This window comes from Procambarus clarkii, chromosome 88 (assembly GCF_040958095.1).
Source record: "Procambarus clarkii isolate CNS0578487 chromosome 88, FALCON_Pclarkii_2.0, whole genome shotgun sequence".
NCBI classification, from domain to species: domain Eukaryota; kingdom Metazoa; phylum Arthropoda; class Malacostraca; order Decapoda; family Cambaridae; genus Procambarus; species Procambarus clarkii.
Window position 1 is genome coordinate 12,430,230 of NC_091237.1, and position 17,301 is coordinate 12,447,530.

Consider the following 17,301-nt stretch of genomic DNA (forward strand, 5'->3'; position numbering starts at 1 on the left):
TATATATATATATATATCGCCAACATCGCCAACATCACAGACGAAAAGGCCCTTATCAAGCTAGATTTCAAAAATGCCTTCAATTTGGTGCGGAGGGACGCTGTACTCCGTGCGGTTCATAGTCATTTCCCTTCCCTCTACCCTTTTGTACATTCATGCTACAGTATGGATCTTAAGCTACTTTTTGGCGAACATGAAATTGACTCGCGAGAAGGCGTCCAACAGGGTGACCCCCTTGCTCCTCTCCTTTTCTGCTTAGTCATCAAACAAGTCACAGAGGTCCTGTCCAGCGAGCTTAACATCTGGTTCTTGGATGATGGTACCCTAGCTGGTTCCCAAGACTCCCTCCTGGAGGACATCAGAAAAATCCAGGAGCAAGGTGCAGTTTTAGGCCTCACCCTGAACCCTTCTAAATGTGAAATAATATGTTCCAACCAGGCCATCGTAGAGAGAATAGAGGGTCTTCTGCCAAATATCCATAAAACTAAACCTGAAGACAGCACACTCCTAGGAGCTCCCCTGGGGTTGAAAGCCATCGATGAGGTCCTTGATAAGAAAATCGCCGACCTTAAGAGGATGGATGGGAGGATTGAGGATATTGATGCTCATGATGCACTCTACCTCATCACCAGATGTCTGTCCCTCCCCAGGTTAACCTACTTTCTGAGGTGTTCACCATCTTACAGTAGCCAAAAACTAAGTGAGTATGACCGGTTACTGAAATCAATGCTAGAAAAAGCCCTTAACCTCTCTCTCGATGACCTACAGTGGAAACAAGCCTCTCTTCCCGTAAGACTTGGGGGCCTCGGAGTTCGAACAGCAACGCAAATCGCTGTTCCAGCCTTCCTGTCCTCCTTATCAGCATCCGACGACCTTGTGAAGGAAATTCTACCTGCCCACTTACATCAGCTGGCAGGTGTACATGATCCCAATTTTACACGCTGTGCCACAGAGTGGGCCTCTCGTGCAGGCCAATCACCTCAACCACCATCCCCAAAAGCCCACAAGCAATCCAGCTGGGATGGTCCCATTGTAGACAAGTTGCTGCAGAGTGCCTGGGTGCTGCAACAACACAACACGACATTGCTCGCCTCACAGCAGTAGCAGCACCACATGCAGGGGATTTCCTGTTAGCAACCCCAATGTCGGCAACTGGCACGCGTCTCACACCACACGCCCTCCGAATTGCTGTGGCCCTCCGCCTTGCTGCCCCAATCCACACCAGATATAGGTGTATTTGCGGCGAGGTGGTGGCTGACAGGTACGGCCACCATGGCCTACTCTGCCAAAGCACAGGGGGATGGCACTCGAGGCACAGTGAAGTTAACGACATCATCAAGAGGAGCCTCACCACAGCTGGATGCCCAGCTGAAAGAGAGCCCCGTTACCTAACGCCCCGTAACTCTGATGCTCTTATTGGTCGCCCGGATGGTATCACAGTGAACCCCTGGAAGAATGGCAAGCAGTTGGTATGGGACTACACGTGCGTATCAACCCTGGCTAACACCTACATTAACCTCAGTGTTGCACAACCAGGTGGCGCTGCCACCCACAGGGAAGCAGCCAAATCCCGTAAGTATTTAAGTATTAAATACATCTTCAGAAGGAATGATTCCTTCTGAAGATGTATTTAATATACGAAAGTACTTAAGGAAATTCCTGTTTCATTTTCCTCCGTGGTCTGACATTGTCATATATATATATATATATATATATATATATATATATATATATATATATATATATATATATATATATATATATATATATAATAACTTTACTAGCTAAAAAGATTTGAATGATAATTTGCTCATTTGTAGTTTTATTATTAATTAAATAACATGCACTATATTATAGTCGGAAAATCTTCAGATTTTCTGAGGACGTTTGGTAGCGAGGCGTGGCAGTGTGGTGATTCAGTACAGGAACAACGTAACTACGTTAATGCAATCATTCATACAAATAATGTGTATCATGCCATTAATAACGCCGACGAGGAGCGTTAGTAACACGCCGGGGACGCGTTAAACAATAGCAATACTGTATACATATATAACAGCATTGTACGTGACAGTCTATCACATGTATCTTGTTGTTTAAGATTCGCTACCTGGAACAAAAACGTCCCAAGTAGCACGGGCTATGGTGAGCCCGTAGTGGACTATCGCTTGTAGCCTTGAGCAGAGCCTGTAAGAACTCTGCTGTAGGTTGTCCCCCACACCGGCTGTGGGAGCCGGTGGCTGAGCGGACAGAACACTGGGCGCGTGATCCTGTGGTCCCGGGTTCGACCCCAGGGGCCGACGAGAAACAATGGGTTAGTTTCTTTTATCCTGATGCAACTGATACCTAACAGTAAATAGGTACCTGGGTGTTAGTCAGCTGTAACGGGCTGCTTCCTGGGGGGGTGGAGACCTGGTCAAGGACCGGGCCGCGGGGACACTATGCCCCGAAATCATCTCAAGATAACCTCAAGAAGATACACGGCCGCTCAGAACAGCATTCCGGATTGGGAATCCGTCACCTCTTAGCTCAGCATCCTTTCCAAGTTGGAATCTCGCTTAGTTCCAATCAGGATTGGGGGGTCCATCATGGGAGGTGATTATCACATTAAAGAGCCAACCTGAACAAGAATGGGAGCCCAGCAGGCAGGTAGTTTTCTACATTAAGCAGCCGTCTGGAACTGGAATGTGCAGCATGTTCCCGGCTGGAATGGGAATTCATTAAACGGAAAGTGTAGGAGTTCCCAAGTATGTTTTTTTCCAGTTGTGAAATTAGAGCCGCATTATTTATTGTGCCACGAGCTGGACTGGTGTTACACACACACACACGCACACGCACACACACACACTACACACACACACACACACACACACACACACACACACACACACACACACACACACGCACGCACACACACACACACGCGCGCACACACACACACACACACACACACACACACACACACACACACACACACACACACACTACACACACACACACACACACTACACACACACACACACACACACACTACACACACACACACACACACACTACACACACACACTACACACACACACTACACACACACTACACACACACACACTACACACACACACACTACACACACACACACACACACACACACTACACACACACACACACACACACTACACACACACACACACACACACACACTACACAAAACAGTGTGTGTGTGTGTGTGTGTGCGCTTTAAGTGTGTACTTTGTACTTTTGGCGTGTATTATGAGTACTTTGTATAATTATGAGTGCCTGTGGTGTCGACTAGTGTGTGTGTGTATTGTTACGAAATGTACATCACCTCACACCTCATTTAGGTGTGAGGTGATGAACTGAGGGTAAGTTTGGTAGCGAGGCGTGGCAGTGTGGTGATTCACCACAGGAACAACGTAGTAACTACGTTAATGCAAGGCAAAACATCACAGAACTGCAGCGGGTTTTATATTCCTCTTAATTCAACAGCAGAGAATGATTCCAGGCAGGTCATCGACGAGAATGTGTAATTATAGATAGTATATATGACGCAGATTCGGACGGACGGACGGGCGGGCGGACGGACACACACACACACACACACACACACACACACGCACACGCGCACACACGCACACACACACGCACACACGCACACACGCACACACGGACACACGGACACACGCACACACGGACACAGAACGAGAGACGGTCATACTCGGTCTTCAAGTTGAGTGCCACTTCCCTTTCCTTCCTGAAGAAGAGTGGCACTGTGCCAGGACGCTGGCGTTCAGGGTTGTGTGCCTCTGTCCCAGCCTATCCTTCCTACCCTCTTCCCCCATACCTCTATTTTGTGACTAAACTTACTCCCTTTCCCCTTCCCATTTCCTCTCCCCTTTTTCCCCTCTGTCATCTCACATCATTTCCCCTCCGAATAATTCCAATTCATGTCCTTTGTTATAAATGTTATCCCTAGAGCTTGCCTTTCAGTCATTTTATTTGTGCGTATTTTTCCGTCTCTGCATTTTTATTCGTCCCGCCATGTTGTCGCAGTTTGCGTACACCTTCTAGCCCTTGTTCCAGTCCTTAGCGCCTAGGGTGAAGTACCTACGGGCTCACCATAGACCGTGCTACTTGGAACTGTTCCAAGTAGCGAATCTTTAACAACAGCCTAGGGTGAGCAGGGGTGGAGGTGTGAGGATAGGGGGTAGGGGAGGAGCAGCAGCAGACCCTTGCATCTTGAGGATCTGAAGACGTGGCAAGGAAATTTGTCTCCATTTTGGTGTTAAGATACTTTTGTCTCTCTTATATGGACTTGTTCATAGTAGGAAGGAATCGGTCTTGTCGAGGCACTAGAAGTTTCGAGACGCCACATCTTCACTATATATTATCCTTATCACTAACTACCCAGCTCCCCCCCTCCTATATGCCACCTTCCCCCCTCCCCCTCCTATATGTCACCCTCCCCCTCCTATATGCCACCCTCCCCCTCCTATATGCCACCCCCCCCCTCCTATATGCCACCCTCCCCCTACATTCTCTTTTATAGGTATAGATTAATTGGTGTTTTTGTGAAATGTTAATTCTTTGTTCTTGCTAGAGGAATATTTGTCTGTGGTGGAAGTTGGTAGTCCCGGTGGAAATTTCTTAAAATTTCCTTTTGTTTGAATATTTTTTCCTTCTAACAGGCTTCCAAGTCAATATCTCGATAACGCCTATAAGTTTGAAACTTAAGTATGACTGCTGTTGAAATTTAGTAATGCATGGCATTCTTCCTCGCAATCAGTTTCTTGAGAAAATTCCATTGTATTGACTTTAGTTACAATCACATGTGTTGTAGGTTCTGAGGTTCCTTTCGTTATTGACCAGTATAATGACCTGAATACAACTCGCGTATTTTTATCAGTTTGGTTTTAGGGTGGAAAAGATCTGAGCTCACCAGGAGCAAATTGAGTATGTTGTATGGGGTACAAAGCTCTCAACCCTGCCCAGGGAGCCGGTCGGCCGAGCGGACAGCACACTGGACTTGTGATCCTGTGGTCCCGGGTTCGATCCTTGAGAAACAATGGACAGTTTCTTTCACCCTATGCCCCTGTTACCTAGCAGTAAAATAGGTACCTGGGTGTTAGTCAGCTGTCACAGGCTGCTTCCTGGGGGGTGAAGGCCTGGTCGAGGACCGGGCCGCTGGGACACTAAAAAGCCCCGAAATCATCTCAAGATAACCTCAAGATATAACCCATTACCTCACAGCTAATCCTCCAACATTACACCCCCCCCCACCCCCCCCCTCCACCCCCCCCCCCCCCCCCCCCCACCAACCTCAATCATTTCTACCTCAAATCCCCACTTGTGTATGCTGCTATAGATGTGTACTTCTGGTGTTAGATGTGGAGTAATGGCTACTCTTAAGGTCTCTCTTTGTATAGTGGGAAGCTACCTCTCTATGCTGTATAGTATTTGGGCTTTTCTGTTTCTCTCTCCATAGCATTGTTTTTATTTTGATTAGGGTCCAGTGCAGATTTCCCAGACCGTCTGTGTTGTCTATTACATTTTGCACGTATTAGTCTCTTGAACAAATCCACAAGAGCCGTGACGAGGATTCGAACCTGCGTCCTGGAGCATCCCAGATACTGCCTTAATCGACTGAGCTACAACAGGGAAAAGGTATTGGTCTCTTGTTCTAATTCTCATTTTTGTATCATTAGTAAGACGTGATAAGAATTAAATTATTGTGTGTATATATATAATATATAATCACTAAGAACTCTTTGACCCGGCCAGGATTCGAACCCATGCCGTCCAGGATCACCCCTAAACGTACACAGTACCGTGATCACCGCATCAATGATCGTCTATAAGGATTGGTCAGTCTTGGTGCTTATTAACTAAGCTCCCTGACTGATCAACCCCCGACGACACTCATGGATCCATTTGGGTACAGGTTTTCATCAAATTCTGGCGCATGCACGGGCCGCACTGAGTCTAACATGTGTGAGAAAGCTGCATGAACGCGCAAGCCATAGATTACTAAGAACTCTTTGATTCGGGATTCGAACCCGTGCATGCGCCCGAATTTGATGAAAAACTGTACCCAAATGGATGATATACTACTACTACTTCCAAATGGAAGTAAATATTATTGCTAAATGATAACTATGCAAGATATTCTTGATAAATATTGCTTAACTTTAAGATAACATTTTACTAGATTGATAAGATATAATTCAATTGATATGATATATAGAGAGATATATGATTTATAGATTAATATAACAAATAATAATATCTGTATATAATTGGGCCTTGCCCTACAGTGTAACGGTCAACAGCAGTAAAAAAGGAATTGCTAATGACACTTAATTGGCCAACTAAGGATAAAGTGCTCATTAAACTTATTCCAGACTGAAGACTGAGTGCCTAGTCTTACCGTTGTCAGACTTATGATCACGCTTAATGGGATTTGGTACAATATTTTGATGCGAAGATTGAGACAACTGGGGCCGGATTCACGAAGCAGTTACGCAAGTACTTACGAACCTGGGGCCAGATTCACGAAGCAGTTACGCAAGTACTTACGAACGTATACATCATTCATCAATCTTTGATGGCTTTGGTTACATTTATTATACAGTTTACAAGCATAAAAACTTTCCAATCAACTGTTGTTATTGTTGTAAACAGCCTCCTGGTGCTTCCGAGCTCATTAACTGTTTAATAATTGTAAACAAAGTCGCCAAAGATTGAGGAAAAGATGTACAGGTTCGTAAGTGCTTGAGTAACTGCTTCGTGAATCTGGCCCCTGTTTTACAGGGATCGTTATCGCAGTGGCGTTATCTATGGTTAAGGTTACACCATAGCGGCGTGTATTTACACTAGTCGCATAGCAGATATTAACGAGTCGTTAATATTAACGAACGTCTTAGACTTTTATACACAAGATAATGTTCTACACATAGATATGTTAATGTCACCACTGATTAGGATAGTTTTTGTGGTTAAGCTCATTTCTCTAGTCCACTATCACAGTAACAAGGTTATCGCGAATAACTGAACTCAATTACGGGCTCGCCATAGACCGTGCTACATGGACACTTCGTTCTGAGTAGCTAAATCTAAACCAACAACTGATTTCCCAGTCATAACACAAGTGACCACTCTGATGGGTTGTAAAGAGGGAGAGACACGGGGCTACCGTGACTCTGCCTTCTTGAGGTTATCTTGAGATGATTTCGGGGCTTTAGTGTCCCCGCGGCCCGGTCCTCGACCAGGCCTCCACCCCCAGGAAGCTGCCCGTGACAGCTGACTAACTCCCAGGTACCTATTTTACTGCTAGGTAACAGGGGCATAGGGTGACAGAAACTCTGCCCATTGTTTCTCGCCGGCGCCCGGGATCGAACCTGGGACCACAGGATCACAAGCCCAGCGTGCTGTCCGCTCGGCCGACCTGCCTCCACCTCTGATGGGCTGGTTGTTGGAGGTTGGATTTCTGGTTATTTTTTACAGCTGTAAACGAATATTTTGAGAAAATTAGTTTACTGGATTGTTGTTTTAGATTCAGCTACTCTGAACAAAACGATACAAGTAGCACGGGCTATGGTGAACCCGTAGTGGACTTACCTGGCACAGGAGCGGGGGTGTACCTGATGTAGTTTATAGGATTGAGATAACAGGGATTTAAGGATGAATAAGTATTAGTTTACTTTGATTAAATTCTTAGTCAAGCAAAAAGACGGGACGTCACGGGGCGTCACATCTTTAAATCACATCAGTATTGTGATAAATGTGATAAAAATCACATCATTATTTGCTGACCATGCAGTCTGTTGTGGGTGGGATCCACGGGCTATTATTCAGCCCGTCCTCCTAAGGTTTCCCAACTTCAAGAAAACGGTCAATTAAAAAGTGTCCTAACCTACCAGAGGACCCAAAACAGAAAACGGGACAGTACGTCACTTTCGCCAGCCGCTTCCATTTTCTAGTACGACGATTTATGGCCTCGGGTGACGCATACGAGCGAAATGCGACGTTCTTTGTAATAAGGACAGGTTGTGTTATTATGTTAATTAGCTTAATACGCTGCCCGAGGTCTGGCCTACGTGACCTCGGTGCTGTAGGTGGTAGATGCATCATGTATGATGTAGCATGTTGCTACATAAATACATATTTTATAAGATAAATATCTGTGGTGGAATTTTTCCACGTGTGTGTGTACTCACCTATTTGTATTCGCCTATTTGTGCTTGCGGTGGTTGAGCTTTGGCTTTTTGGTCCCGCCTCTCAACCGTCAACCAACTGGTGTACAGGTTCCTGAGCCTATTGGGCTCTATCATATCTACATTTAAAACTGTGTATGGAGTCAGCCTCCACCACATCACTTCCTAGTGCATTCCATTTACTAACTACTCTGACACTGAAAAAGTTCTTTCTAACGTCTCTGTGGCTCATTTGGGTACTCAGTTTCCACCTGTGTCCCCTTGTTCGCGTCCCACCAGTGTTGAATAGTTTATCCTTGTCTACCCTGTCAATACCCCTGAGGATTTTGTAGGTAGTGATCATGTCTCCCCTTACTCTTCTGTCTTCCAGTGTCGTTAGGGGCACCTCTCGCAGCCTTTCCTTGTATCTCATGCCTCTTGGTTCCGGGATTAGTCTAGTGGCATACCTCTGAACCTTTTCCAGTTTCGTCTTGTGCTTGACAAGGTACGGGCTCCATGCTGGGGCCGCATACTCCAGGATTGGTCTTACATATGTGGTATACAAGATTCTGAATGATTCCTTACACAGGTTCCTGAAGGCTGTTCTGATGTTAGCCAGCCTCGCATATGCCGCAGACGTTATTCTTTTTATGTGGGCTTCAGGAGACAGGTTTGGTGTGATATCAACTCCTAGATCTTTCTGTTTCATGGAGTACTTCCCCTCCTATTCAGTATCCTGTGTCTGGTCTTCTGTTTCCGCCGCCTAGTTTCATTACTTTGCATTTACTCGGGTTGAACTTGAGCAGCCATTTGTATGACCATTCATTCAATCCGTCCATGTCATCTTGTAGCCTCCTACTATCCTTCTCTGTTTCAATCCTCTTCATAATTTTTGCGTCATCGGCAAACATTGGGAGAAACGTCTATACCCTCTGAGAGATCATTTACATATATCAGAAACAGTATAGGTCCAAGGACTGACCCCTGCGGGACTACACTTGTGACGTCTCGCCAATCTGAGGCCTCGCCCCTCACAGTGACTCGTTGTCTTCTGCTGCTTAGGTACTCCCTTATCCAATGGAGTACCTTCCTTTTCACTCCAGCCTGCATCTCCAGCTTTTTCACTAGCCTCTTGTGTGGTACTGTATCAAAGGCTTTCTGACAATCCAAAAATATGCAGTCTGCCCACCCTTCTCTTGCTTGCCTGATTTTTGTTGCCTGGTTGTAGAATTCAATTAACCCTGTGAGGCAGGACTTGCCATCCTTGAACCCATGTTGATGCTGTGTTACAAAGTCCCTTCTCTCCAGATGTTCCACTAGCTTCCTTCGCACAATCTTCTCCATTAGCTTGCTTGTGTGTGTGTGTGTGTGTGTGTTTTTCCCACGAATAGAAAACGGGACATCACGGCAATTATGCGTTCCGCAATGATTTTTAGAACACCAGTTCATGTCTAAGGCACTACAGGCTCACCATAGCCCGTGCTACTTGGAACTTTGTTCCAGGTAGCGAATCTTTAACAACAAAACCACAACCAGTTTATGGCCGTATGGGGGGGGGGGGTCAATACGTCAAAATGCGATGTACTATTCGAGAGGCCAGGTTTGGATATGTGGGTATTTACCCTCCATGGAGTGACCTGGTGGAATAGGCACACCTTGTAGAGTCTGGCACCTCGTGCTTGGTAAGTGTGTCACTGCATCTTTAAGACCAAATTAAGATGAAGGTTTTTAATTAAGAAGCCCTCACTGTGACCAAGGTAATGTAATTAGCCAGTAGCACCTCAAGAAAGAATTTCTAATTCTTGTTTTTTAATTACACGAGTTTTATGCAAGATTCAGAGGTGAGCTCCTGGCAGTTGCTTGGCTGTTGATGGTGTCTGATTGGTCCCCTCGGTAGCTACTTTGTCTGCCTTTGTGTGTGTGTGTATTTTTATATATATATATATATATATATATATATATATATATATATATATATATTTATATATATATATATATATAATATTTACACATGTGGGTATAGGAATTGATAATTTCAGACTCTTGTTAGTATTCTGACTTTCCCTTCCCATAGGCCATGGTACGGCCCGTTCTCTCTCGTTACTATAACGGACAGAAAATGGGGTACTTAAAACAAAGGAACCTAACCGAACGACGCACGCATAGAAAACGTGAGTGTTTGTGAGCCGCTATGACTTGTACCACTATTTTCCTTACAACACGACCCGCTAGATAATCCTCCCATGCCAGGACTCGAACCCAGATTGCTGGCGAGGGGGGAAAAGACGAGTGTGTTGCGGGTTGTGTTAAGGATGTAGTGTACCGGTGACTGTAGGCAAAAGCCGCCACAGAGAACCAATAATTGACCCGCTCGTTCTCACAACGTACAAAATCCACCGTACTAACCTAACCAACCGGGGCATAGAACAATCGTGGACTTTTGGGGTACCGCTACTTTTTCATAGCACGTCGCATTTAATACGTTGGTTAGCATAGCGTGGGTAGAGAGGATCAGTTGCACCAAGGAGGCGTAGAGAACCACACCCTAACACTTGTGATGGCTTACCCAGCAAATAATTTTGTTGCCACAACATACCTGGAAAGTGTTTGAAAGTAGTGGCAACGTTTCTTTCCACGTAACAGATACGTTATTGTGTGTGGTGGTGCATAGGTTGCCACAACTTACTGCACAACGTTGGCTAAACCAAATTTGAAACCTTGTGGCAACCTTAAATGTTGCATAAATGTTGTTTTCATGATTGTTGGTAATAAAAATGTAGAAATATATAAAAAATATATATACATTTAGCAGAAATAAAACAGGAACATAATAAAGGTGGGTTTAAAATTGTTTATTCATTATTTTCACTTAATGGAGAATCCCGGGGGGGGGGTGGTTGATGCTGGGTTGTGGTTGGTGGCAATGGTGGTAGTTTGTGATTGCTGGCAGTGGTGGGTGATGGTTATTGTTGGTTTTATGGCTAGTGGTAGTGATGGGTGGTTGGTGGTGGTGGTTGATTGCCATGTTTGGTGATAGTGGTGGCTGGTGGTTGTGATTGGTGGTTGGTGGTAGTAGTTGATGGTAGTGGTAGTTGGAGGTAGTGGTGTTTGCTGGTTTATTGTAGTAGTGGTTACTGTGGCTCGTGATAGTAGTAGTTGATTATTATACTTTATGGTAGTGGCAGTTGAAGGTTATAGTTGGCAGTAGTGGTGGTTGATTGTTGTGGTTGGTGGGAATGGTTGTTGATGGTGGTTGATTGTTGTGGTTGATGGTGGTGGTAATTTATGGTTGTTGTTGGTGGTGGTTGATTTTTGTGGTTGGTGGGAATGGTTGTTGATGGTGGTTGATTGTAGTGGTGGTTGTTGTGGTTTATTGTAGTGGTGGCTGATTGTTGTATTTTGTGGTAGTGGTGATTGATGATTAAAGTTGGCAGTAGTGATGGTTGTTGTAGTTGTCGTTGGTGACAGTGCTTGATCATTGTTGGTGGTGGTTGATGGTTGATTTTTGTGGTTAGTGGTGGTGGTGGTTGGTGGTAATGGTTGTTGATGATTAAAGTGATTGAATCGTGTTGGTTGATGGCAGTTATTGATGGGTGTGGTGGTTGGTGGTTGTAGTTTGTGGAGAAGATTGGAGGATGTAGAGGAGGATGTAGAGGGAGGAGGAGGTCGAGAGGAAGAAGGAAGACGAGTAGGAAGTCTAGAAGGAAGGACAAGGAGGTGGAGTACATCAACAGGAGTTGATGTACATTATGCACATTAAGGAGTGCCGGACCAACCGGGCTGTGGTGGGCCTGCGGGCCGCTCCAAGCAACAGCCTGGTGGACCAAACTCTCACAAGTCGAGCCTGGCCTCGGGCCGGGCTTGGGGAGTAGAACAACTCCCAGAACCCCATCAACCAGGTATCAACCAGGTAACAACACCTGTAGAGTATACTCTACCTTACAGGCGTGGCTCACGTACACCAGGGTACAGTTTTAGTTTGCTTTAACTCATTGCAAAAGCAATTAAGGCCAGGTAGCAGCTGGTACTTCAGTATTAATAAAACCGTTGATATAGCTTTATAATGAATCATTAATTTTTCCTATATAAAAAAGGGTTTTCCGTTTATTTTCACGGCTTCAGCGTGTTAAATTAGCCATCGGGCTTATGGCTTGTAAATGAAATTGTGTGTGTGTGTGTGTGTGTGTGTGTGTGTGTGTGTGTGTGTGTGTGTGTGTGTGTGTGTGTGTGTACTCGCCTAATTGTGCTTGCGGGGGTTGAGCTCTGGCTCTTTGGTGGTGGTGTGTGTGTGTGTGTGTGTGTGTGTGTGTGTGTGTGTGTGTATACTCACCTAATTGTGCTTGCGGGGGTTGAGCTTTGCTCTTTAGGCCCGCCTTTCAACTGTCAATCAACTGTTAAATAACTACTTGTTTTTCTCTCCACACCACACACACCCCAGGAAGCAGCCCGTGACAGCTGACTAACTCCCAGGTACCTATTTACTGCTAGATAACAGGGGCACTTAGGGTGAAAGAAACTTTGCCCATTTGTTTCTGCCTCGTGCGGGAATCGAACCCGCGCCACAGAATTACGAATACTGGGCGCTATCCACCAGGCTACCAGGCCCCTAGACCAGAGTGCGTGTGTGTGTGTGTGTGTGTGTGTGTGTGTGTGTGGGTGTGTTGGTGCTGGTGGCTCTGGTGTGTCAGGAACTGTCTCAAGCTAGTAACTTTGTACGAGCTTTCTCCTGTCAGAATATATCCTCGTGATAAAGTTCCATAAAGCCTTATTCGCCCTCTCGTTTTTGCGTTTTTCAATGTTTTAAAAAAATCTTTTTTACATTGGCGTGTCTAAATTTTGTAAAAATGTTTGTTAGCCTTTTGCGTCCTGAGGAAGCTGCTCTGAGTGGTTTTTTCTCCTGACTCCTTGCAAATTGAAGTTTGTCTTGGGTTTTGTTATTTGTTAGTCCTTTGAGTTGCTGTTTGTGTTGTGATGATGGGAAATGTGGGGGGGTTGGGGAGGGTGTTGGGGTTGGTGATGGTGATGGTGAAGGATGGTGGTGAGGTGAGGGGGGGAGGGGGGATAGTGGTACAGTGAGAGGCGAGGATGGTGAAGGTAGAGTTGTGCGATGAGGAGGCTTGAATGGTGTGGGGTGTGGTGGTATTAGTGGAGGATGTAGGCTGTATGGTGGGGTAGGATGGGGGGTTGTGGTTTGGGAAGACGGGGGGGGGATGTAATATGGGAAGATGGATTGTGGTGGTAGGGGGAGAGGATGGATCGGTTTCGTGGTGGTAAGGATGGGGCTTTAAATAGAGGGAGGATGGATGAAGGGATGTAGCGGTGACAGGGGGAAAGATTGTGGGGGGAAGAGGGGGGTTAGTAGTAGTGGTTGAGGGATAGGTAGAGTGATAGTGGTTGGGTTGCTCTGTCCACACCGGAAGGACTAGCCAAGGATTGCTGTTGAACAACATTGCTAAATTTCATAGCCGCGTTTTTAAAGGAAAGTTGTTTAAGTTCAAAGTAATTTCGTTTAAGATTTCTAGATATAATGAATGAAAACCCCGGGGAAGAAGTATTAGAAGAAAAATATTAATTATTACAAAACCCTGAAGTATCCTGTCAGAATGGATGAATAATAATAATAATAATATAAAATAATATTAAAGGTAAGTATCTCTTGGGAGAGGTATATTGTATGTAAACTTTATCATTTAAAGAACCATCTTTATCATTTGCATTTTGTGACTCGGATAAGCTTATACATATATTTATTTCCAGGTACGTAATGCCTGAACTCCATCCAGCAGCTGGGATATAGATCAACAGTTCCAGGGACCAGCTGGGATATAGATCAACAGTTCCAGGGACCAGCTGGGATATAGATCAACAGTTCCAGGGACCAGCTGGTAAGTACATGGGCGGCCTTGGGGGACGATTATATAGCTTGTATTGATAAATATACTGTATAGGCGAATATGAACCACATAAACGATGGGAACAATACCGCAGAGTGCCGTGTTATCCAGGCAGACAAACATTGGTGTCCACGATGCAATGTTCTTGAGAGACATTGGCAGAGAAGAGCAGCACGTTCCTCCGCGTGTCTGCAGAATACTTGCTGCGTCTGGTGAGTGTGAGCAATTTGGTTCTATGTTTTTATTTTCCTCCCGACCATCAGCTGGGTCTCTGTATTTCCTCCACGTGGAAGGGTTTCAATTTTGTTCGTCCGTTTTATTTCTACACGTTATTTGTAATTTTTTTTGGTTGCTGTCTTTTGATAACCTGCGAAAAAGCAAACAGCAGAAGGCCTATTGGTTCATTCAATCTATTTTTTTATATATTCCCAATCAGTCACGTTCAAGTATTTGCCCAGCTTTTGTTCGAATTGTTGCTGCATTTTTCGTCTTCAATGTTGCTTACCAACTTCTTCCTCGAATCTTTTTAAGAAGCATTTCAGATTTTTTCTTCTTTTGGGGCAGCAAGCAGTAGGTGTGTGTGTGTGTGTGTGTGTGTGTGTGTGTGTGTGTGTGTGTGTGTGTGTGTGTGTGTGTGTGTGTGTGTTCAGCCAACTGGTGTCCTCTCAGACTCGCTTTTTTGTTTAATGTTACCTCTGCTGCTAGTGCTACTGTTGCTACCTCTGCTGCTAGTGCTACTGTTGCTACCTCTGCTGCTAGTGCTACTGTTGCTACCTCTGCTGCTAGTGCTACTGTTGCTACCTCTGCTGCTAGTGCTACTGGTGCTACCTCTGCTGCTAGTGCTACTGTTGCTACCTCTGCTGCTAGTGCTACTGTGGCTACCTCTGCTGCTAGTGCTACTGTTGCTACCTCTGCTGCTAGTGCTACTGTTGCTACCTCTGCTGCTAGTGCTACTGGTGCTGCTAGTGCTACTGTTGCTACCTCTGCTGCTAGTGCTACTGTTGCTACCTCTGCTGCTAGTGCTACTGTTGCTACCTCTGCTGCTAGTGCTACTGTTGCTACCTCTGCTGCTAGTGCTACTGTTGCTACCTCTGCTGCTAGTGCTACTGTTGCTACCTCTGCTGCTAGTGCTACTGTTGCTACCTCTGCTGCTAGTGCTACTGGTGCTACCTCTGCTGCTAGTGCTACTGGTTGCTACCTCTGCTGCTAGTGCTACTGTTGCTACTCTGCTGCTAGTGCTACTGTTGCTACCTCTGCTGCTAGTGCTACTGGTGCTACCTCTGCTGCTAGTGCTACTGTTGCTACCTCTGCTGCTAGTGCTACTGTTGCTACCTCTGCTGCTAGTGCTACTGTTGCTACCTCTGCTGCTAGTGCTACTGTTGCTACCTCTGCTGCTAGTGCTACTGTTGCTACCTCTGCTGCTAGTGCTACTGGTGCTACCTCTGCTGCTAGTGCTACTGTTGCTACCTCTGCTGCTAGTGCTACTGTTGCTACCTCTGCTGCTAGTGCTACTGTTGCTACCTCTGCTGCTAGTGCTACTGTTGCTACCTCTGCTGCTAGTGCTTGCTACCTGTTTGCTACCTCTGCTGCTAGTGCTACCTCTGCTTACTTGCTACCTCTGCTGCTAGTGCTACTGTTGCTACCTCTGCTGCTAGTGCTACTGTTGCTACCTCTGCTGCTAGTGCTACTGTTGCTACCTCTGCTGCTAGTGCTACTGTTGCTACCTCTGCTGCTAGTGCTACTGTTGCTACCTCTGCTGCTAGTGCTACTGTTGCTACCTCTGCTGCTAGTGCTACTGTTGCTACCTCTGCTGCTAGTGCTACTGTTGCTACCTCTGCTGCTAGTGCTACTGTTGCTACCTCTGCTGCTAGTGCTACTGTTGCTACCTCTGCTGCTAGTGCTACTGTTGCTACCTCTGCTGCTAGTGCTACTGTTGCTACCTCTGCTGCTAGTGCTACTGTTGCTACCTCTGCTGCTAGTGCTACTGTTGCTACCTCTGCTGCTAGTGCTACTGTTGCTACCTCTGCTGCTAGTGCTACTGTTGCTACCTCTGCTGCTAGTGCTACTGTTGCTACCTCTGCTGCTAGTGCTACTGTTGCTACCTCTGCTGCTAGTGCTACTGTTGCTACCTCTGCTGCTAGTGCTACTGTTGCTACCTCTGCTGCTAGTGCTACTGTTGCTACCTCTGCTGCTAGTGCTACTGTTGCTACCTCTGCTGCTAGTGCTACTGTTGCTACCTCTGCTGCCTAGTGCTACTGTTGCTACCTCTGCTGCTAGTGCTACTGTTGCTACCTCTGCTGCTAGTGCTACTGGTGCTACCTCTGCTGCTAGTGCTACTGTTGCTACCTCTGCTGCTAGTGCTACTGTTGCTACCTCTGCTGCTAGTGCTACTGTTGCTACCTCTGCTGCTAGTGCTACTGTTGCTACCTCTGCTGCTAGTGCTACTGTTGCTACCTCTGCTGCTAGTGCTACTGTTGCTACCTCTGCTGCTAGTGCTACTGGTGCTACCTCTGCTGCTAGTGCTACTGTTGCTACCTCTGCTGCTAGTGCTACTGTTGCTACCTCTGCTGCTAGTGCTACTGTTGCTACCTCTGCTGCTAGTGCTACTGTTGCTACCTCTGCTGCTAGTGCTACTGTTGCTACCTCTGCTGCTAGTGCTACTGTTGCTACCTCTGCTGCTAGTGCTACTGTTGCTACCTCTGCTGCTAGTGCTACTGTTGCTACCTCTGCTGCTAGTGCTACTGTTGCTACCTCTGCTGCTAGTGCTACTGTTGCTACCTCTGCTGCTAGTGCTACTGTTGCTACCTCTGCTGCTAGTGCTACTGTTGCTACCTCTGCTGCTAGTGCTACTGTTGCTACCTCTGCTGCTAGTGCTACTGTTGCTACCTCTGCTGCTAGTGCTACTGTTGCTACCTCTGCTGCTAGTGCTACTGTTGCTACCTCTGCTGCTAGTGCTACTGTTGCTACCTCTGCTGCTAGTGCTACTGTTGCTACCTCTGCTGCTAGTGCTACTGTTGCTACCTCTGCTGCTAGTGCTACTGTTGCTACCTCTGCTGCTAGTGCTACTGTTGCTACCTCTGCTGCTAGTGCTACTGTTGCTACCTCTGCTGCTAGTGCTACTGTTGCTACCTCTGCTGCTAGTGCTACTGTTGCTACCTCTGCTGCTAGTGCTACTGTTGCTACCTCTGCTGCTAGTGCTT